The following is a 26,706-nucleotide window of genomic DNA, read 5'->3' as shown; positions in this document are numbered from 1 at the left end:
TAAAGATCTATCTATCTATCTATCTATCTATCTATCTATCTATCTATCTATCTATCTATCTATCTATCTATCTATCTATCTATCTATCTATCTATCTATCTATCTATCTATCTATCTATCTATCTATCTATCTATCTATCTATCTATCTATCTATCTATCTATCTATCTATCTATCTATCTATCTATCTAAGAAGAGGAAAGTGAAATGAGAGTTTGAACTGCTGAGGTGTGGATAGTTGGCCCTGAAAATGGTCCAAGAGCCTTGGAAAGAAAACACCAGCAAATTTTGAAGCACCTTGAACACTGGGTACTTAGATGTACAGCAAAGATCTTGCTTGATTATTTGCAGTCAGATATTAAAAATGAAATGAAACAGAGAGAGTCTTTGTGGTGGGCTGACAAATCCTTGTTAAATGACAGAGCAGGACAGGTGACACAAGAGACAAGTAATAGATAGATATGCAGGACTGTTTTATTTAATTTGACTACACAATGTTTGTAGTGATTAAAAGGCTTCAATGGATGCCTGGTGGCTCTACATCTGAAAAATAAAAAGACAACAAGATGAATGATCAGATTACAGCAAATGTCACAATTAAACATTTAGTCAAGTGAGTTCATGTCATCTGATGACAAATGAGCACATTGAGCCAAGTTGATGAAAGTCAGGTATCCAGCTGGACTGTGATGTATAAGGGATTTTAGCAAACATAGGACCCTCGACAATCAGCAGAAGGCAATTCTTCCAATTTGAAAGTTATCACCATAAATAATTTTTTTTATTTTTAAGTAAGAACTTGAGGTAAGAAATTCAGATGACCACTTAGAACACAAACAATGGAGATTGTGACCTGAACACCACACTCAGAGGTGGTGCGGTGATAGCGCTGCTGCTTTGCAGTAAGGAGATTGTGGGTTCACTTCCCAGGTCCTCCCTGTGTGGAGAGTGCTTTTAGTAGTGAGAAAAGCGCTATATAAATGTAAAAAATTATTATTATTAGCATAGACAAAGCAAACATTTTCTCAGAAAATTTAAACGAAAGCCAGAAAAAGTGGAGACATGTTCTTTTAAATGGAGGGAGTGAATGGTAAGAGTGGATCAGCACAGTGGCTGCTCTTATCACACACCTTGTCCTCGTTGACATGCCAGGGTACCGTGGGGATGGGGCTGTGAAAACAGAGAAACAAAATGTTAAAACTGCACATTCTGAAAAATTAAATATATCCAATTGAGTAATCAATACAGTTAAAGAAGACACAGAAGTGCAGTGACCAGAAACTACCATGGAGTTGCAGGTAATAAGTGGAATGGACGAATCTCAGACTAAATTGCACTCAGTCACTGAGTATGTTCCATGTGTTTTTGGGTGGTCGTCCACAATTCCTAGTAGTTCATTTCGAATGCACTTGGGAATGTTTGTTGATTCCTGTCATTCTTACTTGCTTATTGAAATTAATGGATTTTTGACCCTGCACTCTGTTTTTTGACTTTGCATTGGAAATACTGGTTGGGACTTTATTTGCGTTTTTTGTATTATTATTTTCTCGAAAGAATTTGCTTTTGCATTAGAGCATTTTGTTCAAAATACTGTAAATACTTTATATTATGAAGATTCCTCAAGGCCATTTTTGTGTCTAGTGGAGGGTTTTTGACGGTGTTTCCCCCTCAGTGGGTATTATTGGAACTTTCAGGTCTTACGTGTGTTGGGACTCTGAGCATTCATAATATGGGGGACCACCTTGAAAACGTAAGAAAGGCAAGAATGTGAATACATGAAAAGTAAAGAATAATAATAAACAAACAAATAAACAAAAGCAAAATTAACACAACCCAAATAACCACAATTAAATAAGGAAGACATAAAATAGAATGTGAACCCTAGTTGTGGGAAAACCTGGCTGAAACACAACACCAATACAAGAAATGGAAAGTTCAAATAAATCATGAGAAGTGATTTACAATTTATACCGACTCTTAAGGAACGATTAAAAGAGCTGAGCCTTTTCAGTTTCTTTGAAAAGAGATTAAGAAGTGACATAACTGAAGTGTTTAAAATTATGAAAAGAATTAGTGCAGTGGATTAAGACTGTGACATTAAAATGAGTTTATTAAGAACATGGGGACACAATTGGAAACTTGTTCAGGGTAAATTTCACACAAACATCGGGACGTTCTTCTTGACACAGAGAACCACAGACACGTGGAATAAGTGACCAAGTAGTATGCTGGACATTAGCACTTTGTGGAGCTTCAAAGTTTGAGTTGATGTTATTTTGGAGGAGTTAATTACTGTAGATAGGGCTGGTGGGCTTTGTTGGGCTTAATGGCCTATTCATGTCTGAAATGTTCCTTAAATCATGATCCAGTGCTGTCCCAACCATAAAGCTTCATCTTACACTAGTTTTGTGCTTTACCAGACACAGACACCAGTAAATAACTAGTTAAGAGACAGGTGACATTCTGTGACCACATGATTTCAAAGAAAGTGTCTGATCAGCTCTTAATCTGTTCCTGAACTGACTGGAACTCAGGTTCTGTACTTCAGATTTTGAACCCTCTGTGCTCTGGGACCACCAAATGCACTTTGGGATTCCAAAATCCACATCAAATAAATGTGTTTAATTTTTCAACATGGTTAAATAAAAAAAGTTCAATACACAGACTTAATTTAAACTAGCAGTCTAGCTAATGGTACCACTATCTGGTTTTTTTTATTTGCCTGTTGTGTAAAAAGATTAAAGTGCCCTAAAAACACAGGAAGCTTCACAAATCTAAATAAACTGGCAAGTCTGTAGCGGAACAAGAATTCGCAGTGAAATATTAACTGATGTAAGTGAGTATACGTGTAAATGGTACTGATTTTACTTTGTCCTGCATGGGAGTCAGAGGATCACCTTACAAGTTCTTCTGAGGTATGTGATACCACTCCAGACCGAGAGGGGCCACTGCCGCTAACTGTCTTGTCTTTTCTTCCGACCACAATACAGAGAAACCACTCAGTGAGGGAAAGTGACTTCTGTTCCCTGGGCTATAAAAACTTGACCACCCAGAAGAGCTAAGGAGCTTCATAACCTTCAAGTGGCAAACCAGAAAGTCTTAATGATACCAGCCGCAAAATGTATTTTTATTTGAGTCTGTTATTCCCTTAGATGACCACAACATTTTTATTAGGTCAATGACATAATTCAACATTAACAATGTTATGCTCAGGTGTACTGATTGCCTTTGTCAGTGCAATGCCAATCTGTCACAATGAGTCGTGCCACCTCATGACAAGCTCTGTGTGAACTCATTACAGGATAAGCCTCATCAAATAATGAACTGTCTGAAGGACTGACACACAAGATTTGGACTGGAATTCAACTTAGTCAATTGTCCTCACAGCTCAGGTGAGCGTGTTATAGGAGACACTTACCCCCATTTCATTAGCCCAAGTGGAAATGGCTAAAAGAAAGAAATGAGAAATGGTTATTTAAGGCTTTAGAAATAAAAATATCCAATAACAATGATAACTTTACATGACAAGCTAAGAATTCTGAAAGAGAATTAAATTACAAATGGCCTCTGAATGCTGCTCATATGACTGACAGACATTCATACTTGTAAGACAGCAGATGTAGAGACTACTCCTATTGTCAGTCAGGATTTTAAATTATTCCATTTGCTTTATTGCTATGTCCAAGAAGATTCAGCAGTAATTCTCAGTTTTGGAGTAAACCAGACAACCACTTAGTACTGATTCAAGATGGCACCACTGAGTTCAGCTGATGTCCTTGCTCCTTTGAGATTGTGCATTTACTTAAATATTTGGTTATTTTTTGTCACATTCCTTGCACAAACTACTACCCCTTTGATTATTTATGACTGAGGAACACTTGTAAACATTGGGAACCAACTTACTCACCTGGGCGATCTACCTACTGACCTGTTGTGTCCAGGTGAGATTCTCCATGAGATGCTATGTGAACAATAACAAAGGCACTACAGGAGCCAAACCGTGGTGATGAAACACACTGGCATGTGGAACAGACTGAGGAATAATGCACATCATCCTCCTCTGCCCAGTATTCTGCTGACAAATATCCAGTCCAGTCACAAGATGGATGATCTCTGAGCCAGGGTTAAATTCCAATAGAACATCACAGAGTGTGATGTTCTTTGTTTGACTGAAACTTGGCTTTCACCTGCAAAACCAGACTGAGCAGTAACCCCATCTGAGTATTCCTCCATCTTTTGGATGAATAGAACAGTTCTATCTGGTAAAGTAAAAGGTGAAGCTGTCGGTTTTATGATAAACAATAAACGGTGTGATCCCAGGAACATCGCGACTCTTTCATACTTCCTCCTCAGCTGATCTGGGACATCTGACACTCATCTACCGCCCTCATTATTTGCTGTGTGAGTTTTCTGCTGTTATCATCACCTCTATCCATATTATCCCTCAGGATAATGTAGGTAAGGCTTTGTCTAAACTCCATGATGTGCTTAGTGAACATCTAGTCAAGCACAAGGACGCAGTGGTTATTGTGGCGTGGGACTTTAATAAATGTAACCTCAGACACTTCATGCCAAACTTTCACCAGCACGTTGTAGCAGAGCTACAGCCTGATGGACTCCATTTCTCAGATGCCCCAAGGGTATTGCCCTGATTGGACACCTGCAACGGGCACAGGGGCTGCTGGGGACAAGAAGGCCCAACAGGAACATTAAAAGGGAACTGGCTAAACAGAGAAAGGAGCACCGTTGTTTGTTTGTCAACACTGTCGCTATTTTGCCTGTGTCCTGCTTTACTGATGTATTGGATTTAAGCTTTGTTTTGCTTCTGTCTGCGTCGACTTCATTGGAGGGATGTGCTCCCACTCATCTCATCCTGCAATGCTTCAGTGGTAGGACAAACTTTATATTCACCTCTACAGTTCACAGGATATGCCAACCCCTCATCCCAAGCTACATGGGACTGATTCATGGACATTGTTGCAGGCATTTACTGTTGCATTTCTTGTCGCCGTAGGAGAAGGGGAGGGTTATCTGATTATTTGTTGTTTATATTTAATTTTCATTTACTATATTATCCATTCATTTATTTGATTTTTTGGATATCGTGTCTCTGTCTGTGAGTGAGTGTGGTTTGAGGCAAGGATGGGTGCATTGCTGGAATCCCCACCAAAAAATAAATAAATAAATCACAGTCCCTTCAACGATATAAATCTGAGCGGCACAGGACCGCTACAACATGACATGTACAACCACAGAGTGGAACACATTGGACTATTGTTACACTCAGTTTAAGTCAGTATACAAATCGCTTTCACATCCGACTTTAAGCAAGTTGGACCACACCACCTTTTTCCTTCTCTTTTTCCTTCTATAAATAATGCATCATGAAAGGGGTTACGGTGTCAAGACAGATCATACGCCCCAATCAGAAGCCGTGCTACAGGCCGTGCTTGATGATGTGAACTGGGACGCATTCTGGTCGAGTGCTAATGACGTCAATGAGTTTGTGAATGTAGGAGTTAGCTTTGTTGCTAGTGGAGTCCATCATTCCACCAAAAACAATCTGGTGATTTCTCAGTCAGAAATCATTAACTTCATTTAAATAATGAATACTGTTAATAATTACACTCACAAGAGTCACGTCCCTGATGTTCCCTACCTGGAGTTTGCATGTTTTCCTGCTGGGTTTCCACAGTGAGCTCCAGTTTCTATCCAAAGACATGAAGGTTTGGGGATTCGGTGATGCTAAAATGATGCCAGTGTGTGTGTGTGTGCTTCTATTCACCCTGCAATGAGCTATTGCCTAATCCAGGAGTTGTTTCTTTCTCGCACCCGATGCTTGCTGGAATGGGTGCATCCCTGGATTGATGGATGTAATCATTAAGCAGCCTTTTCAGAGATATATTGGCAAGGTGTCCTTGGAATTTAATGGATGTTTCACAACACAGTGAAGCTAAAAATTTTCTCACCATGATGATATCTCACACTGCCACCTGGTGGAATCTTCCAGATTTACTTAAAGTACACAAGCAAGTACAGTATAAGCAATACAACCCTTGCATAGCAGTAGCGTCCATTGGAGCACACATCGCGTGAAGTATAAACCCGACCTAACAGCAAAAACTGAGAGACTCAAGCAGAGCTTTTACCCTCAGGCCATCAGAATTCTGAACTCTGACATGCCAGCAAACACTTGAACCTAAAACTCATTGCACACTCACTTGAACTTTCCACAAAGCCGCTTTTTTTTTTTTACTGTTTCAGCTTTCGGATTTTAACTTAATTTTAATCTAGTCTAACTTTATTTACTTTAATCTATTTAATTTCATTTAATTTAGTTCATCTTATTATCTTATTATTATTAAGGTGAAGCTCTCAATTTACCAGTCGATCTATGTTCCTACCCTCACCTATGGTCATGAGCTATGGGTAGTGAAAGAAAGAATGAGATTGCGAATACAAGCGGCTGAAAAGAGTTTCCTCCGCAGGGTGTCTGGGCTTTCCCTTAAAGATAGGGTGAGAAGCTCAGTCATCTGTTAGGGGCTCAGAGTAGAGCTGCTGCTCCTCCGCATCGAGAGGAGTCAGATGAGGTGGCTCGGGCATCTAATCAGGATGCCTCCTGGACGGCTCCCTGGTGAGGTGTTCCGGGCACATCTAACCGGGAGGAGGAACCGGGGAAGACCCAGGACATGCTAGATGGACTATGTTTCTCGGCTGACCTGGGAACGCCTTGGGATTCTCCCGGAAGAGCTAGAAGAAGTGGCCGGGGAGAGGGAAGTACGGGCATCTCTGCTCAAGCTGCCGCCCCCGCGACCCGACCTCGGATAAGCAGAAGAGGATGGATGGATGGATGGCTATAATAATAAATTGTATTATTTATTGTGTGTATGCATTTGTTTTGCCCAATCTTGGAGTAGGCTAGCTTTTTCATTTCACTGCACGTTGCACCTCTATAACTGTGTGTGTGATGAATAAAACTCTTGAATCTTGAATCCTGAATATGGATGAGATTTCCTAGCAGAGCATTACTACTCACCTCAACCATTGTGACAAGCATAACGATGATGGTGACGAGGCACACTGCTTTCTCAAAGAACATGGTGATAAGCTCAGAAGATGAGGTCTCAGGAACTCTAAACACCAGGGTTTCTGATGCCCTTTTATATATTCAATCATTCAAATAGTTCAATGAAACTAAAAACAATGATCTCACCCATTTGCATTGTTCTGCACATCCAGTAAAACATTTGGCTCTTTATAAGTCTTTGCGTTAAACCTACTAGGATTCATTTGCATTGGTGTGGTGAAGCACACTGCGTTCTGACAGAACATGATGACCAGATCAGATGATGTGGTCTCAGGATTTCTGAACACCGGGGTGTCTGATGCCATGTTATATATTCAATCATTCAAATAGTTCAATGAAATTAAAAAACAATGATCTCATCCATTTGCAGTGCTAGACATCCAGCAGAACATGTGTCTCTTTTTCTATAATTGTTTTAAACCAGTTAGGTTTCACTTGCACACAAAATTATACTATCCATGACCTGAAGGTTGTTTTGTTGCCAGCACACGCTTATGAATAAAATTAAGAAATCAAGCTCTCTGTGGTATTGAAGTCATGTTTACCTTTTAAATGACCAATGAAAAAGGCATAAATCTAAGAATATGCAGGATGTCTGCAAATTTTTTGCATCATGAAAAACGAGAGGTGCCAGTTGATGTGCACTTATTGCTGTCATGTCTGTACTTAGGGACTGGTGTATAGCCTGGTGTTTAGCGTGATCCTAGATCTGTCGGTTCTTCAGATCTCTTGTTGGATGTATCATCATAGCAGGAAATCGTAAACCTCAAACCTGCTCAGGAGAAGGTTTTTTCTATGTCAACAAGAATTAGTTTGCACACTTAACTAGTTTTAGTGCATGGAAATCCATTCAGCCATGGCCTCACCATTCACAGAAAATAAGAAGGGAATTTCAAGTCGATAGAGTTTAACGCGATCTTAAAGATCCTTTAGCCTGTCCAGATGATCAACTTTTTGAGGGATATCGGTTCAGCTGAGAGGGAATTTTAAATCAGAAATTTACTAGCTCCTTATATTAGGAAGTCGTGCTTTCATGACGATGCAGACTGTGTGCATTGCTCTGAGGTTTTTTGCAAGCAGCACTTTTTTGTACACGGTAGGCGATGCGGAAAATAATTCTTTAATAATAATTCTTTGCATTTATATAGCGCTTTTCTCACTACTCAAAGCGCTCAGCAATTGCAGGTTAAGGACCTTGCTGAAGGGCCCAACAGAGCAGAGTCCCTATTGGCATTTTACGGGATTCGAACCGGCAACCATCCGATTGCCAGTACAGATCCCTAGCCTCAGAGCCACCACACCGCCTGTCAAGGAGTGCTGTGCAATTTGCAAAGTCTGCACAGTCAGCATAAAGGAGTTGCTTACTCTGATGCTTGTTGTGCTGCTTACCTGCATGCATCTAAATTCTGTTTTGTAAAATGCGCAGGAAGCACAATACTTTCCAGTTGCCCAAGTTTTGCGATAAATTCCATAGCCTATGGCATTAATGTTGTAGTGAAAAATTCAGAGCCACGTGAAAACTGGATTGTAAATAACTCAGTTGACACTAATCAGCGTTTGTTACTTAAATTTAATCTCTTCAGTATGGAGAGGCGCACTTCACAGCAAAATTAATCACATAGCAGTTGGAGAATGCAGCCTAGGAAACCCATGAAACATTTTGCACAAATCTAATGCAGATAATGCAAAAAAAGCACCATAAAGCAACAAAAATTCCACACATCTTTTTGCATTGGAGAATAAAAGAGGAACACTGCAGTCAATAAATTCAGGTAAGTTCACCCAGCGCCATAACACAGCAGCACAACCTGCAGCCTCCCACAGCAGTCACTAGTCCTGTGTGGAGTTGACCTGCACAGTCTGGTGGTTTCTCAGGTGACTTTGATGGCCTGCGTGGTTTTGTCCATTTCTGGAGGCTCAGCAGCTCCGTAGTTAGTGGTGCCTGTTAAATGATCCTTCATTCAAATCCTAATCTGGTGGCTGCCATCACAGAGTTTGCATGTTCTCTCTGTGTCTGTTCAGGTTTACCTTCCACATCCCAAATGTGTGTGTTTTAGGTCCACTGTTGATTCTCAGTGTGTCTGAGGTGGTCTAAGTTTGTGTGAGTGGACATTGCAATGGCGTGGTGCCCAACCAGAGTTAGTTACTTCTTTGCACCCACGGATGTCATAATGCGGGTTTCTGCACCCACAAGACCCTGAATTACAGTCAGTTAGTCAGTCATTTTCCAACCTGCTATATACTAACACAGGTCGCGGGGGTCCACTGGAGCCAATCCCAGCCAGCATAGGGCACAAGGCAGAAACAAACCCCAGGCAGTGTGCCAGACTACTGCAGGGCACGCACTAGGGACAGTTTAGAATCACCAATGCACCTAACCTGCCTGTCTTTGGGAGGAAACCAGAGCACCTGGAGGAAACCCACGGGGAGAACATGCAAACTCCACGCAGGAAGGACTCGGGAAGAGAACCCAGGTCTCCTTACTATGAGGCAGCAACGCTACCACTGCGCCACCATGCCGCCCATGAAGAAAACAGTGAAGAAAAAAAAGGTCAAAATGTAGACTGTTGCACATTAAATGCTTTGTGTTCTGTGTGATCCCCAACCCAGTCATTAATCACTACGTGCTTCTTAAACAGGCTTTCACTTTCATAGGAATGCACAGGCAGTGATCACCATACAGAATACATTACATTCATGATATTATACCTCTCTGAACATTTTCGAAGAGTAAGATGTATACTTGATGTCATTTTTATTGTTGAAATGTATTAAATGCATGTATTAAACATGTAAAGGTACAGTGGAGCAGCAGTAGTGATGAACTGGCGTCTTGTCCAGGGATTGTTCCTTCCTCCCACAAGATTCTTGCTGAGACACATATGACCCTGAATGGAATAAATTAAAGCAGCACTACTGTCTCTGTCAAACATACTAAACCCCAATTCCTCTCCTTCCATTGTGTTTCTCCATGTAACCAATCGTCACACAATGAGCTCCGTAATAAATGTAAAACCAGCTGTAAGCTTAGAATGCCAATTCTTCAGAACTTTTATGGAACATTGAAAAATATCCTTATATATGTTTAACTAGCAAAATACCCGCGCTTCGCAGCGGAGAAGTAGTGTGTTAAAGAGGTTATGAAAAAGTAAAGGAAACATTTTAAAAATAACGTAACATGATTGTCAATGTAATTGTGTTGTCATTGTTATGAGTGTTGCTGTCATATATATATATACATACATATACACATATATTATATATATATATATATATGTATTTATATATATGTATTATATATATATATATACACATATATTATATATATATACACATATTATATAATAATAATAAATAATAATTCATTACATTTATATATATATACACATATATATATACACATATATGTATAATATATATACACACACATATATATATAATATATATACACACATATATATATAATATATATATATATACACACATATATATATAATATATATATATATACACATATATATATATAATATATATATATATACACATATATATATAATATATATATACATATATAAATAATATATATATACACATATATATAATATATATATTATATATATATAATATACATATATATACACATATATATATATAATATATATACACATATATATATATATTATATATATATATATATATACACACATATATATATAGATAATATATATATATATATATACACACATATATATATATATATAAAATATATATATATATACACATATATATATATATAATATATATATATATACACACATATATATATACACATATATATATATATATAATATATATATATACACATATATATATATATATATTTGCAAACTGTTTCTTCTTCATTGAGGTTTTGTCTTGGAGAGCTTTTTTCATTTCATTGAAAATTAAAGCAGCAGCTGCCAAATTATGTAGCTTTCTTATTAATTTTTCAACATTGTGTAAAATAACTTTATAAAGTAACATAAAAGGTTTAAATACTGGTTATCCTTTTACACTAAAATATTACTAAAGAGATACAAAAAAAGTAAAATGCATATGTTCTTTTTCTTTAAGGAGATTAAATATTACTGAAGAAAGAAAAAAAAACTAAAACAGCCAAATGGGGCTATGCATACGAACTTAAAAGGTTTAAATAAAACAGAAATATACACTTTTATTTTTACTTGCTTAACTTGTGGAGGGTGTATCCTGTAGCAAAGCCCTAACTTTTTTCGTGAAAGCCCGTTTCAGTCAATAAGTCTTAAAAACAGGTGTAAATATATTGCATCTCGGGAATTGCAGGTCTGACATTGTGGTCAGCAACACAGGAGTGCCGCAGGGGACTGTACTTTCTCCGGCCCTGTTCAGCCTATATACATCGAACTTCCGATACAACTCGGAGTCCTGCCACGTGCAAAAGTTCGCTGACGACACTGCTATCATGGGCTGCATCAGGAGTGGGCAGGAGGAGGAGTATAGGAACCTAATCAAGGACTTTGTTAATGGTGCGACTCAAACCACCTACAACTGAACACCAGCAAAACCAAGGAGCTGGTGGTGGATTTTAGGAGGACCAGACCGCTCATGGACCTCCATGATTATCAGAGGTGACTGTGTGCAGAGGGTGCAGACCTATAAATACCTGGGACTGCAGCTGGATGATAAACTGGACTGGACTGCCAATACTGATGCTCTGTGCAAGAGAGGACAGAGCCGACTATACTTCCTTAGAAGGCTGGCGTCCTTCAACATCTGCAATAAGATGCTGCAGATGTTCTATCAGACGGTTGTGGCGAGCGCCCTCTTCTACGCAGTGGTGTGCTGGGGAGACAGCATAAAGAAGAGGGACGTCTGGACAAACTGCTGAGGAAGACAGGCTCTATTGTAGGCATGGAGCTGGACAATTTGACATCTGTGGCAGAGCGACGGGCGCTGAGCAGACTCCTATCAATCATGGAGAATCCACTGCATCCACTAAACAGTGTCATCTCCAGACAGAAGAGCAGCTTCAGTGACAGACTGCTGTCACTGTCCTGCTCCACTGACAGACTGAGGAGATCGTTCCTCCACCACACTATGTGACTCTTCAATTCCAACTGGGGGTGTAAACGGTAACATTATACAAAGTTATCCTCTGTTAAACCTGTATTGTTATCACTCTTTAATTTAATATTGTTTTTATCAATATGCTGCTGCTGGAGTATGTGAATTTTCCTTTGGGATTAACAAAGTATCTATCTATCTATCTATCTATCTATCTATCTATCTATCTATCTATCTATCTATCTATCTATCTATCTATCTATCTATCTATCTATCTATCTATCTATCTATCTATCTATCTATCTATCTATCTATCTATCTATCTATCTATCTATCTATCTATCTATCTATCTATCTATCTATCTATCTATCTATCTATCTAAGAAAAGGAAAGTGAAATGAGAGTTTGAACTGCTGAGGTGAGGATAGATGGCCCTGAAAATGGTTAATTAATAGAAAAAAACATCAAGAGACACCAAAGTAGAAAACCAAAGGTGAAGTTTGAAAGAGTTTGATTGGAAAAATCTAGAAGAGCCTTGGAAAGAGAACACCAGCAAATTTTGAAGCACCTTGAACACTGGGTACTTAGATGTACAGCAAAGATCTTGCTTGATTATTTGCAGTCAGATGTTAAAAATGAATGAAACAGAGAGAGTCTTTGTGGTGGGCTGACAAATCCTTGTTAAATGACAGAGCAGGACAGGTGACACAAGGCACAAGTAATAGATAGATATGCAGGACTGTTTTATTTAATTTGACTACACAATGTTTGTAGTGATTAAAAGGCTTCAATGGATGCCTGGTGGCTCTACATCTGAAAAATAAAAAGACAACAAGATCAATGATCAGATTATAGCAAATGTCACAATTAAACATTTAGTCAAGTGAGTTCATGTCATCTGATGACAAATGAGCACAGTGAGCCAAGGTGATGAAAGTCAGGTATCCAGCTGGACTGTGATGTATAAGGGATTTTAGCAAGCATAGGACCCTCGACAATCAGCAGAAGGCAATTCTTCCAATTTGAAAGTTATCACCAGGAATATTTTTTTTATTTTTAAGTAAGAACTTGAGATAAGAAATTCAGATGACCACTTAGAACACAAACAATGGAGATTGTGACCTGAACACCACACTCAGAGGTGGCGCAGTGATAGCGTTGCTGCTTTGCAGTAAGGAGATTGTGGGTTCACTTCCCAGGTCCTCCCTGTGTGGAGAGCGCTTTTAGTAGTAAGAAAAGCGCTATATAAATGTAAAGAATTATTATTAATAGCATAGACAAAGCAAACGTTTTCTCAGAAAATTGAAACAACAGCCAGAAAAAGTGGAGACATGTTCTTTTAAATGGAGGGAGTGAATGGTGAGAGTGGATCAGCACAGTGGCTGCTCTTATCACGCACCTTGTCCTCGTCGACATGCCAGGGGGGGATGGGGCTGTGAAAGCAGAGAAATAAAATGTTAAAACTGCACATTCTGAAAAATTAAATATATACAATTGAGTGATGAATACAGTTAAAGAAGACACAGAAGTGCAGTGACCAGAAACTACCATGGAGTTGCAGGTAATAAGTGGAATGGACGAATCTCAGACTAAGTTGCACTCAGTCACTGAGTGTGTCACATTACTTGACTGTTAGTCGTGGAATGACACCGTGATTGTCCCCAACTCACAAAGATTATATAAACAAACAGTAAAAGGCACAGAAAGGATGACCAGAGGGAAAGAACCAAAAGGAAAGAATATGTGTTAAGAATTATTAACAGGAAATCAAGTGATCAAAACACCAAAGCCAAAATGGAAAACAAAAATAAAATCTCAAAGATAGGAGAGCAAAGTTTAAAACACAATTTTTATGTAATGGAGAATCCCAAAGCACTTAAGTCTCAAACAGTTCCAAAAATGCCCACTAGAGAGGAAAACAAAAACCCCAGCTAGTAACACAAAGGGCAACACAGACTCGATATAAATGAAAGATGTAGCAATACAAAAATGCCCTAAAGAATACAAATCAACTCTGAGGGGCACAAAGGCAAAACAGTTGTCTCAGCAATAAGGCAATCCAATAACGAGCAAAGTCCCGATACAGAATCCAAGGGGTAAAATCAAAAAACAGAGCAGAGGTTCAAAAATCCAAAAAAATCACAAAAGCATAACAATAAACAGGAGAACTCACCAATTCCCAAGCGAAATTTAAATGAATTGTGTGGAGCTATGAGTTACCCCCGCCTTTATATTTCTGAGGTCAGTCCCTTGTGGTAGTGGGCAGGTGGTCCCAGCTCTTGGGCTGTTATAGTTTAGCCCTGGCTGAGATTCCTATGCTTGTTTTATGTATTTTTGTTCACTTTTGCTTCATTGTTTTATGTTAATGTCACTTTCATTTATGATGTGCTTTGTTCTCTATGCCTATGCTATGTTCCATGTGTTTTTGGGTGGTCATGCACAATTCCTAGCAGTTCATTTCGAATGCATTTGGGAATGTTTGTTGATTCCTGTCATTCTTACTTGCATATTGAAATTAATGGATTTTTGACCCTGTACTCTCTTTTTTGACTTTGCATTGGAAATACTGGTTGGAACTTTATTTGCGTTTTTTGTATTATTATTTTCTCGAAAGAATTCACTTTTGCATTAGAGCATTTTGTTCAAAATACTGCAAATACTTTATATTATGAAGATTCTTCAAGGCCATATTTGTGTCTAGTTAAGGGTTTTTGACGGTGTTTCCCCCTCAGTGGGTATTATTGGAACTTTCAGGTCATACGTGTGTTGGGACTCTGAGCATTCATAATATGGGGGACCACCTTGAAAACGTTAGAAAGGCAAGAATGTGAATACATGAAAAGTAAAGAATAATAATAAACAAATAATAAACAAAAGAAAAATTAACACAACCCAAATAACCACAATTAAATAAGGAAGACATAAAATAGAATGTGAACCCTAGTTGTGGGAAAACCTGGCTGAAACACAACACCAATACAAGAAATGGAAAGTACAAATAAATCATGAGAAGTGATTTACAATTTATACCGACTCTTAAGGAACGATTAAAAGAGCTGAGCCTTTTCAGTTTCCTCGAAAAGAGATTAAGAGGTGACATGAGTGAATGTTTAAAATTATGAAAAGAATTAGTGCAGTGGATCACGACTGTGGCATTAAAATGAGTTCATTAAGAACATGGGGACACAATTGGAAACTCGTTCAGGGTAAATTTCACACAAACATCGGGATGTTCTTCTTGACACAGAGAACCACAGACACATGGAATAAGTGACCAAGTAGTATGCTGGACATTAGCACTTTGTGGAGCTTCAAAGTTTGAGTTGATGTTATTTTGGAGGAGTTAATTACTGTAGATAGGGCTGGTGGGCTTTGTTGGGCGGAATGGCCTGTTCATGTCTGAAATGTTCCTTAAATCATGACCCAGTGCTGTCCCAACCATAAAGCTTCATCTTACACTAGTCTAGACTCATCCTTGACCAGTAAATAACTAGTTAAGAGACAGGTGACATTCTGTGACCACATGATTTCAAAGAAAGTGTCTGACCAGCTCTTAATGTGTTCCTGAACTGACTGGAACTCAGGTCCTGTACTTCAGATTTTGAGCCCTCTGTGCTCTGGCACCACGAAATGCACTTTGGGATTCCAAAACCAACACCAAATAAATGTGTTTAATTTTTCAACATGGTTAAATAAAAAAAGTTCAATACACAGACTTAATTTAAACTAGCAGTCTAGCTAATGTTACCACTATCTGTTTTTTTTTATTTGCCTGTTGTGTAAAAAGATTAAAGTGCCCTAAAAACACAGGAAGCTTCACAAATCTAAATAAACTGGCAAGTCTGTGTAGTTAAAAAAATAAATCTGGCTCTGTTGCAGCGGGCATAGATACTGACATGGAGGTGGAGAGATAAAGGAACGGGAGAAAGGCAATGGGAATGAAGACGAATCAGACGAGGTTGAGGAGAACAAAAACTCCAATAGGAGCGAGCTTGGGGAAAGCGGAACAAGAAATCGCAGTGGAATATTAACTGATGCAAGTGAGTATACGTGTAAATGGTACTGATTTTACTTTGTCCTGCATGGGAGTCAGAGGATCACCTTACAAGTTCTTCTGAGGTATGTGATACCACTCCAGACCAAGAGGGGCCACTGCCGCTAACTGTCTTGTCTTTTCTTCCGACCACAATACAGAGAAACCACTCAGTGAGGGAAAGTGACTTCTGTTCTCTGGGCTATAAAAACTTGACCACCCAGAAGGGCTAAGGAGCTCCATAACCATCAAATGGCAAATGAGAAAGTCTTAATGATACCAGCCGCAAAATGTATTTTTATTTGAGTCTGTTATTCCCTTAGATGACCACAACATTTTTATTAGGTCAATGACATAATTCAACATTAACAATGTTATGCTCATGTGTACTGATTGCCTTTGTCAGTGCAATGCCAATCTGTCACAATGAGTCGTGACACCTCATGACAAGCTCTGTGTGAGCTCATTACAGGATAAGCCTCATCAAATAATGAACTGTCTGAAGGACTGACACACAAGATTTGGACTGGAATTCAACTTAGTCAATTGTCCTCACAGCTCAGGTGAGCATGCTATAGGAGACACTTACTTCCATTTCTTTAGCCCAAGTGGAATTGGCTAAAAGAAAGAAATGAGAAATGGTTATTTATGGCTTTAGAAAAAAAAATATCCAATAACAATGATAACTACATGATAATCTAAGAATTCTGAAAGAGAATTAAATTACAAATGGCCTCTGAATGCTGCTCATATGACTGACGGACATTCACACTTGTAAGACAGCAGATGTAGAGACTAATCCTATTGTCAGTCAGGATTTTAAATTATTCCATTTGCTTTATTTCTATGTCCGAGAAGATTCAGCAGTAATTCTCGGTTTTGGAGTAAACCAGACAACCACTTAGTACTGATTCAAGATGGCACCACTGAGTTCAGCTGATGTCCTTGCTCCTTTGAGATTATGCATTTACTTAAATTTTTGGTTATTTTTTGTCTCATTCCTTGCACACACTACTACCCCTTTCATTATTTATGACTGGGCAACACTTGTAAACATTGAGAACCAACTTACTCACCTGGGCGATCTACCTATTGACCTCACCTCATCTGAGTATTCCTCCGTCTTTTGGATGAATAGAACAGTTCTATCTGGTAAAGTAAAAGGTGAAGCTGTCGGTTTTATGATAAACAATAAACGGTGTGATCCCAGGAACATCGTGACTCTTTCATACTTCCTGCTCAGCTGATCTGGGACATCTGACACTCATCTGCCGCCCTCATTATTTGCTGTGTGAATTTTCTGCTGTTATCATCACCTCTGTCTATTAACCCTCAGGATAATGTAGGTAAGGCTTTGTCTAAACTCCATGATGTGCTTAGTGAACATCTAGTCAAGCACCAGGACGCAGTAGTTATTGTAGCGTGGGACTTTAATAAAGGCAACCACAGACACTTCATGCCAAACTTTCACCAGCACGTTGTAGCAGAGCTACAGCCTGATGGACTCCATTTCTCAGATGCCCCGAGTGGTATTGCCCTGATTGGACACCTGCAAAGGGCGCAGGGGCTGCTGGGGACAAGAAGGTCCAATGGGAACATTAAAAGGGAACTGGCTAAACAGAGAAAGGAGCACCGTTGTTTGTTTGTCAACGCTGTCGCTATTTTGCCTGTGTCTTGCTTTACTGATGTATTGGATTTAAGCTTTGTTTTGCTTCTGTCTGCGTCGACTTCATTGGAGGGATGTGCTCCCACTCATCTCATCCTGCAATGCTTCAGTGGTAGGACAAACTTTATATTCACCTCTACAGTTCACAGGATATGCCAACCCCTCATCCCAAGCTACATGGGACTGATTCATGGACATTGTTGCAGGCATTTACTGTTGCATTTCTTTTCGCCGTAGGAGAAGGGGAGGGTTATCTGATTATTTGTTTTTTACATTTAATTTCCATTTACTATATTATCCATTCATTTATTTGATTTTTTGGATATTGTGTCTCTGTCTGTGAGTGAGTGTGGGTCGAGGCAAGGATGGGTGCGTTCCTAGAATCCCCACCAAAAAATAAATAAATAAATCACAGTCCCTTCAACGATGTGAATCTGAGCGGCACAGGACCGCTACAACATGACATGTCCAACCACAGAGGGAAACACATTGGACTATTGTTACACTCAGTTTAAGTCAGTATACAAATCGCTTTCACATCCGACTTTAAGCAAGTTGGACCACACCAGCTTTTTCCTTCTCCCCGAGTATAAATAATGCATCATGAAAGGGGTTACGGTGTCAAGAGAGATCAAATGCCCCAATCAGAAGCCGTGCTACAGGACGTGCTTGATGATGTGAACTGGGAAACATTCTGGGCGAGTGCTAATGACGTCAATGAGTTTGTGAATGTAGGAGTTAGCTTTGTTGCAAGTGGAGTCCATCATTCCACCAAAAACAATCTGGTGATTCCTCAGTCAGAAGCCATGAGTGGACGAAAGCATCTGGGTTTTGGTAACTCGAGCAGAGAGGCTTACAATGTAGGATTGTGGACTGGAGACTATAATGAGTACAAGGCAAGCTGCTACTCTCTAAGGAAGGTTGTGAAGAAGGCAAAGAGGTAGGGTACAGCAGACGATTTGTGGACTTTAGAGATAAATCCACTGTGTGTGTTGACTCTTCTCTGGCCAACGACCTGAATGCTTCCTATGCACTGTTTGACACAAACAGAGATAATGTTAGTTTGTCGGATAACAAGGATAATAGGGCTAGTATTAGCACCGCTCCAAACAGTGGAGTGGTGATATCTGTTTCACAGTGTGATATTCTTCATGCTCTGAGGCATGTGAACTGCAGGGAAGCACCAGGGGCCTCATGTATAACGCCATGTGTAGAACTCACACTATAACATGGCGTAAGCACAAAAGCGGGAATGTGCGTATGCCCAGAAAAATCCAGATGCAGGAATCTGTGCATACGCAAACTTTCACGTTCTTCCACTACATAAATCCGGATCAGCATGAAAAGTAACACACGTGCACGCGCCTTCTGTCCCGCCCCAACTCCTCCCAGAATTACACCTCTTTGAATATGCAAATCAATATAAATAGCCTTCTGTGAAAAGACAATGGGAAAACCATGGGGGGAAATATAAGAATTTCAGTGAATACCAAGTGGAGGCAAAAGAAAAAAGTACTATTTGTTGACAGAATGTTGGAGAAACTCGAAAGCTCAAGTTCACAAAGTCGCACAGTGCCCGAAATAAAAAAGAAGTTGTTACATATCAAAGTCGGCGTGAAAAGGCGACTCGTAGCGGAACGTCTGAGTGTCATATGAAAGCTTATTAGGGTACAGAGAAAAAAAAAATAGGCACACAGTGGGAAAAAAGCACGAAATGTCAACTTTAATCTCGAAATTTCCACTTTAATCACGCAGTTTATTTTGTCATTAAAGTAGAACATCATAAACTTCATCTTAAAATCATTTATTTTACTAGTTTCTCAAATCCCATCGTAACTAAAGTAGCACGTTAAATGCTTTGTTCTGTGTTTGATCTTCTATGTGCTCTATGTGTGTGAATCACTACGTGCTTCCGTTCTTTCTCTTTCTCCGACAGGACATAGAATCCATTACATTCATGATATTACAGCTCTCTGAATAATTAAAATACTGAGATGTATACGTGATATCTTTGTCATGATGATAGGAATGAAAGCATGTTATTAAACATGGGAACACGGTGTCGCAATGATTGTTCATATCTCCTTCGATGAAGTAATATATTACAGAAGTACTGTCTCTTTCAAACGTACTAACCTCCAATTCCTGTCCTTACTTTTCTTTCTCCAAATACCCAATCGCCACACAATCAGCTATGTAATAGACGTTAAGCCATCTGTAAGCTTAGAACGCCGATTCTTCAAATCTTTTAAGGAACATTGAAATATCTTCGTAGTACGTGTTTAATTATTCTCTCCGTCTATCCTTCCAGTGTCACGTCAGAACCAGCAATAATACAGCGCAAGGCAGGAGTTATCCGTGAACTAGCTAGCGCTGCAGCACCGTGTCCTCACATGTTTTATTATTAACAATACAGATTATTTAAATGAAGTTAAAGTTTTATCTGTATACTATAAGCAACATATTTTGCTGCATTTCATCTTAAAAATGATATTGTCATCATACGCGCTTTATAAAGTGGCGCAGGTTGTGCAATATTATAACTGTAGTGCAACCATAAGCGTTACCTACGTCTGAGGTTCGATTCCCGTAAGGGAGTGAAGTGAGTGAGTGGTTACCTACTAGGTAACGCTTATGGTTGGCCAGCAAGTCAGGTAACATCAGCCACGGTGCCTTCAGTTGTGAGAAGCAGATCATAGAGTGGTTGAAAATAGTTTACTGTCAAATAATGCAAAGAGTACGCTACACGTGTTTCCCCCTTATTCTTGGCTCATCAGGCGTACACACTCACTGCACTCGCTTACGGTAATCGAACCTTGGACGTCAGCGCTAGAGGAGAAGCCCCTAAAATTGCGCCACGGCGTGTGGTTTGTTTATTTGACAGCATGTAGATCGGGGTAATTACATTCACGGCATTCGTAGTCTGATTCACAATCTGATTGTATGGGTGGTTACCTACCAGGTAACGCTTATGGTTAGCCAGCAAGTCAGCTCGAAGTGATCACTCGAGTGAAGGCAGCTTCACAAAAAAACAGATCCTTAACAAACTGTTATTGGTATATTTTCCCTCAATTTAAAAAGGTTTTCTTTTCTTCTTAATAAAAATTTAAAAGCAGTACTTCGCCGGTGCAAAGCTCGTGGATTTGAGCGACTGACGCATACAGACATATTCATGAGTGCAAGTACTTCGGAAAGAAAGCACCATGTAAACCTAAAGTTTAAATTAAGTTCACAGACCTACAAAAGGTTGCCATTGATTTGAGGCAAGATTGGTTTTCTCCTGTACAACTATACGTTGCATTCTTAACAGTAAGCTTGCACGGCTTGGTCATATTACAACCGGAGTGCTGAACTGACAACGTGGTATACAAACAGAATTATAACAATCGTAAAAAAAGAAAGAAAAAAAAAGCGAAGAACCCTTGGATTTAATAAAAAGGCTCCTTCCTTGGCGAAGCAACGAAAAAGGAAGACCTTATATGGCGTTCGTTTATAAAACAGCCGAAAAGCTGTGTGAAATCAGCTTCACAAAAATACAGATCCTCAACAAATTGTTATTGGGATATTTTCCCTCAATTTTAAAAGGTTTTCTTCTTAATAAAAATTTAAAAGCAGTACTTCGCGGGGATTTATATATATATATATAGATAGATATAGATATATATATATATATATAGATGTATATAGAGATATAGATATATATATAGATATAGATATATAGATATATATAGATATATATATATATATATATATATATATATATATATGTATGTATGTCTATATATATATATGTAAGCTTATAAGTACTGACTTACTTCTCTTTAAGAAAGGAAGATGTAATGATACTTGATTTAAATGATTCCATGTCTTGGTGGGTTTGCGTAGCTTATTGTCAATATCTTTACACCTCTTTTAAGACTTATTGACTGAAACGGGCTTTCACGAAAAAAGTTAGGGCTTTGCTAAAGGATACACCCTCCACAAGTTAAGGAAGTAAAAAAAAAAGTATATATTTGTTTTATTTAAATCTTTTAAGTTTGTATGCATAGCCCCATTTAGCTGTTTTAGTTTTTTTTTCTTTCTTCAGTAATATTTAATCTCCTTAAAGAAAAAGAACATATGCATTTTACTTTTTTTGTATCTCTTTAGTAATATTTTAGTGTAAAAGGATAACCAGTATTTAAACCTTTTATGTTACTTTATAAAGTTATTTTACACAATGTTGAAAAATTAATAAGAAAGCTACATATTTTGGCAGCTGCTGCTTTAATTTTCAATGAAGTGAAAAAAGCTCTCCAAGATAAAACGTCAATGAAGAAGAAACAGTTTGCACTATCTAAAAAGGAGAAACCCTCATTTATAAAAGTTTGCTGCAGATGACTTAACTGAAAATAAATGAATAGTTCCTATGTGTATAATACATATTTATCTATTTGACTTATGCCTTTATTCCAGCAACTTGCAACATCTGAGGTACAATTTGTTACATTACTTTTGTTTTTTGCAGCACAGGCAGGTGAAGTGACTTCCTCAGGGTCACACAGTGGTGTCAGTACCAGGATTTGAACTGACAAGCTCCGGGCTTGCTGAAATATTACTGAAGAAAGAAAAAAAACGAAAACGGGCAAATAGGGCTATGCATACAAATGTCCATCCATCCATTATCCAACCCGCTATATCCTAAATACAGGAGCCAATCCCTGCCAACACAGGGCACAAGGCAGGAAACAAACCCCGGGCAAGGTGCCAGCCCACCGCAGGGCGCACACACCCACACACCCCCACACACCAGGGACAATTTAGAATCGCCAATGCACCTAACCTGCATGTCTTTGGACTGTGGGAGGAAACCGGACTACCCGGAGGAAACCCACACAGACACGGGGAGAACATTCAAACTCCACGCAGGGAAGCGAACCCAGGTCTCCTAACTGGCACCTTTCACTGCGCCACCATGCCGCCCGCATACAAACTTAAAAGGTTTAAATAAAACAGAAATATATACCTTTATTTTTACTTCCTTAACTTGTGGAGGGTGTATCCTGTAGCAAAGCCCTAAGTTTTTTCATGAAAGCCCCTTTCAGTCAATAAACCTTAAAAACAGGTGTAAAGCTAAACTTGCAGCACCGCTATTCAATTACACTTGCCTAACACCTCTTCTAAGGGGACATACTGTGGGATCTGGGCATCAGTCAAAGCACCAATCACAGGCCCGATTAGAAAGCGGGAAGCTGTGATTTGTCGTCTCTCTCCCATGTAACAATCACAGCCCGTGTTACAACGCACTATGTATGTATGTGTATATGTATATATGTGTATGTGTATATGTATGTGTATATATATGTTGATATGTGTATATATGTATATATATATATATGTTGATATGTGTATATATGTATATATGTATATGTATATATATATGTTTACATAACCTCTTTAACACACTACTTCTCCGCTGCGAAGCGCAGGTATTTTGCTATATATATATATATATATATATATATATATATATATATATGTGAATGTATGTATGTATGTACAGTATATATGTATGTCTATATTTATATATATATATATATATATATATATATATATATATATATATATGTGCATATGTATATATATGTAGATATGTATATATTTATATGTATATATATGTACATATGTATATGTAGATATTTAAATTTGTATATGTATATATATGTATATGTGGCTGTATATATATGTATATATATGTATATGTAGATATGTGTATATGTAGATATGTATATGTATATATATGTTTACATAACCTCTTTAACACACTACTTCTCCGCTGCGAAGCACGGGTATTTTGCTAGTAAGCAATATAACCCTTGCATAGCAGTAGCGTCCATTGGAGCACACGTCGCGTGAAGTATAAACCCGGCCTAACAGCAAAAACTGAGAGACTCAAGCAGAGCTTTTACCCTCAGGCCATCAGAATTCTGAACTCTGACATGCCAGCAAACACTTGAACCTAAAACTCATTGCACACTCACTTTAACTTTCCACAAAGCCGTTTTTAATTTTTTTACTGTTTCAGCTTTCAGATTTTAACTTAATTTTAATCTAGTCTAACTTTATTTACTTTAATCTATTTAATTTCATTTAATTTAGTTCATCTTATTATCCTTTCCTTAATTGTATTATTTATTGTGTGTTTGTCTTTGTTTTGCCCAATCTTGGAGTAGGCTAGCTTTTTCACTTCACTGCACGTTGCACCTCTATAACTGTGTGTGTGAGGAATAAAACTCTTGAATCTTGAATCCTGAATATGGATGAGATTTCCTAGCAGAGCATTACTACTCACCTCAACCATTGTGACAAGCATAACGATGATGGCGACGAGGCACACTGTTTTCTCAAAGAACATGGTGATTAGCGCAGAAGATGAGGTCTCAGGAACTCTAAACACCAGGGTGTCTGATGCCCTTTTATATATTCAATCATTCAAATAGTTCAATGAAACTAAAAACAATGATCTCACCCATTTGCATTGTTCTGCACATCCAGTAAAACATTTGGCTCTTTATAAGTCTTTGCGTTAAACCTACTAGGATTCATTTGCATTGGTGTGGTGAAGCACACTGCGTTCTGACAGAACATGATGACCAGATCAGATGATGTGGTCTCAGGATTTCTGAACACCGGGGTGTCTGATGCCCTGTTATATATTCAATCATTCAAATAGTTCAATGAAATTAAAAAACAATGATCTCATCCATTTGCAGTGATAGACATCCAGCAGAACATGTGTCTCTTTTTCTATAATTGTTTTAAGCCAGTTAGGTTTCACTTGCACACAAAATTTTACTATCCATGACCTGAAGGTTGTTTTGTTGCCAGCACACGCTTATGAATAAAATTAAGAAATCAAGCTCTCTGTGGTATTGAAGTCATGTTTACCTTTTAAATGACCAATGAAAAAGGCATAAATCTAAGAATATGCAGGATGTCTGCAAATTTTTTGCATCATGAAAAACGAGAGGTGCCAGTTGATGTGCACTTATTGCTGTCATGTCTGTACTTAGGGACTGGTGTATAGCCTGGTGTTTAGCGTGATCCTAGATCTGTCGGTTCTTCAGGTCTCTTGTTGGATGTATCATCATAGTAGGAAATCATAAACCTCAAACGTGCTCAGGAGAAGGTTTTTCTATGTCAACAAGGATTAGTTTGCACACTTAACTAGTTTTTGTGCATGGAAATCCATTCAGCCATGGCCTCACCATTCACAGATAATAAGAAGGGAATTTCAAGTCGATAGAGTTTAACGCGATCTTAAAGATCCTTTAGCCTGTCCAGATGATCATCTTTTTGAGGGATATCGGTTCAGCTGAGAGGGAATTTTATATCAGAAATTTACTAGCTCCTTATATTAGGAATTCGTGCTTTTATGACGATGCAGACTGTGTGCATTGCTCTGAGGTTTTTTGGAAGCAGCACCTTTTTTGTACACGGTAGGCGATGCGGAAAATCTGTCAAGGAGCGCTGTGCAATTTGCAAAGTCTGCACAGTCAGCATAAAAGAGTTGCTTACTCTGATGCTTGTTGTGCTGCTTACCTGCATGCATCTAAATTCTGTTTTGTAAAATGCGCAGGAAGCACAATACTTACCAGTTGCTCAAGTTTTGCGATAAAATCCATAGCCTATGGCATTAATGTTTTAGTGAAAAATTCAGAGCCGCGTGAAAACTGGATTGTAAATAACTCAGTTGACAGTAATCAGCGTTTGTTACTTAAATTTAATCTCTTCAGTATGGAGAGGCGCACTTCACAGCAAAATTAATCACATAGCAGTTGGAGAATGCAGCCTAGGAAACCCATGAAACATTTTGCACAAATCTAATTCAGATAATGTAAAAAAATCACCATAAAGCAACAAAAATTCCACACATCTTTTTGCATTGGAGAATAAAAGAGGAACACTGCAGGTAAGTTCACCCAGCGCCCTAACAGAGCAGCACAACCTGCAGCCTCCCACAGCAGTCACTAGTCCTGTGTGGAGTTGACCTGCACAGTCTGGTGGTTTCTCAGGTGACTTTGATGGCCTGCTTGGTTTTGTCCATTTCAGGAGGCACAGCAGCTCCGTAGTTAGTGGTGCCTGTTAAATGATCCTTCATTCAAATCCTAACCTGGTGGCTGCCATCACAGAGTTTGCATGTTCTCTCTGTGTCTGTTCAGGTTTACCTTCCACATCCCAAATGTGTGTGTTTTAGGTCCACTGTTGATTCTCAGTGTGTCTGAGGTGGTCTAAGTTTGTGTGAGTGGACATTGCAATGGCGTGGTGCCCAACCAGAGTTAGTTACTTCTTTGCACCCACAGATGTCATAATGCGAGTTTCTGCACCCACAAGACCCTGAATTACAGTCAGTTAGTCAGTCATTTTCCAACCTGCTATATCCTAACACAGGGTCACGGGGGTCTGCTGGAGCCAGTCCCAGCCAGCAATTGGGTGCAAGGCAGGAACAAATCCTGGGCAGGCGCCAGCCCAGCACAGGACACACACACCCCCACACCAACCACACATTAGGGAGAATTTAGGATCGCCAATGCACCCAACCTGCATGTCTTTGGACTGTGGGAGGAAACCCACGCAGACACAGGAATAACATGCAAACTCCATGCAGGGAAGCAACCCCAGGTCTCCTTACTGTGAGGCAGCCACGCTACCACTGCACCACCGTGCATCCCCATCCTGAATTGCATGACCCTGAATTAAAGGTTGAATTAAAAGTGAAATTAAACGTCTGTACGTGCCTAACATGTCATGTGCTTAAACATGCAGGTAAGGTTAGAGAAATATTCTGAATGTAAGAAT

General features: G+C 38.8%; 1 long non-coding RNA gene across 2 annotated transcripts; it reads right to left on the bottom strand.

Moving 5' to 3' along the window:
* Positions 1–451: 451 nt before the first annotated feature.
* LOC114649600 (uncharacterized) lies at positions 452–24,387 on the bottom strand. 2 transcript variants are annotated; one of them, XR_007934576.1, is made up of 4 exons: positions 24,200–24,387; positions 16,792–16,820; positions 13,569–13,602; positions 452–542 (listed from the first exon to the last, which is right to left on the bottom strand). It is a non-coding gene; the product is annotated as an uncharacterized LOC114649600 (long non-coding RNA). The 2 variants fall into 2 exon arrangements; XR_003715816.2 differs by lacking the exon at positions 452–542 and adding an exon at positions 12,631–12,982.
* Between the last annotated feature and the right edge of the window lie 2,319 nt (positions 24,388–26,706).

The sequence above is a fragment of the Erpetoichthys calabaricus genome, chromosome 3 (genome assembly GCF_900747795.2).
Source record: "Erpetoichthys calabaricus chromosome 3, fErpCal1.3, whole genome shotgun sequence".
Lineage (NCBI taxonomy): Eukaryota > Metazoa > Chordata > Cladistia > Polypteriformes > Polypteridae > Erpetoichthys > Erpetoichthys calabaricus.
Note: the sequence above shows the minus strand (reverse complement) of the source record. Positions and strands in the feature narration are given on the sequence as shown.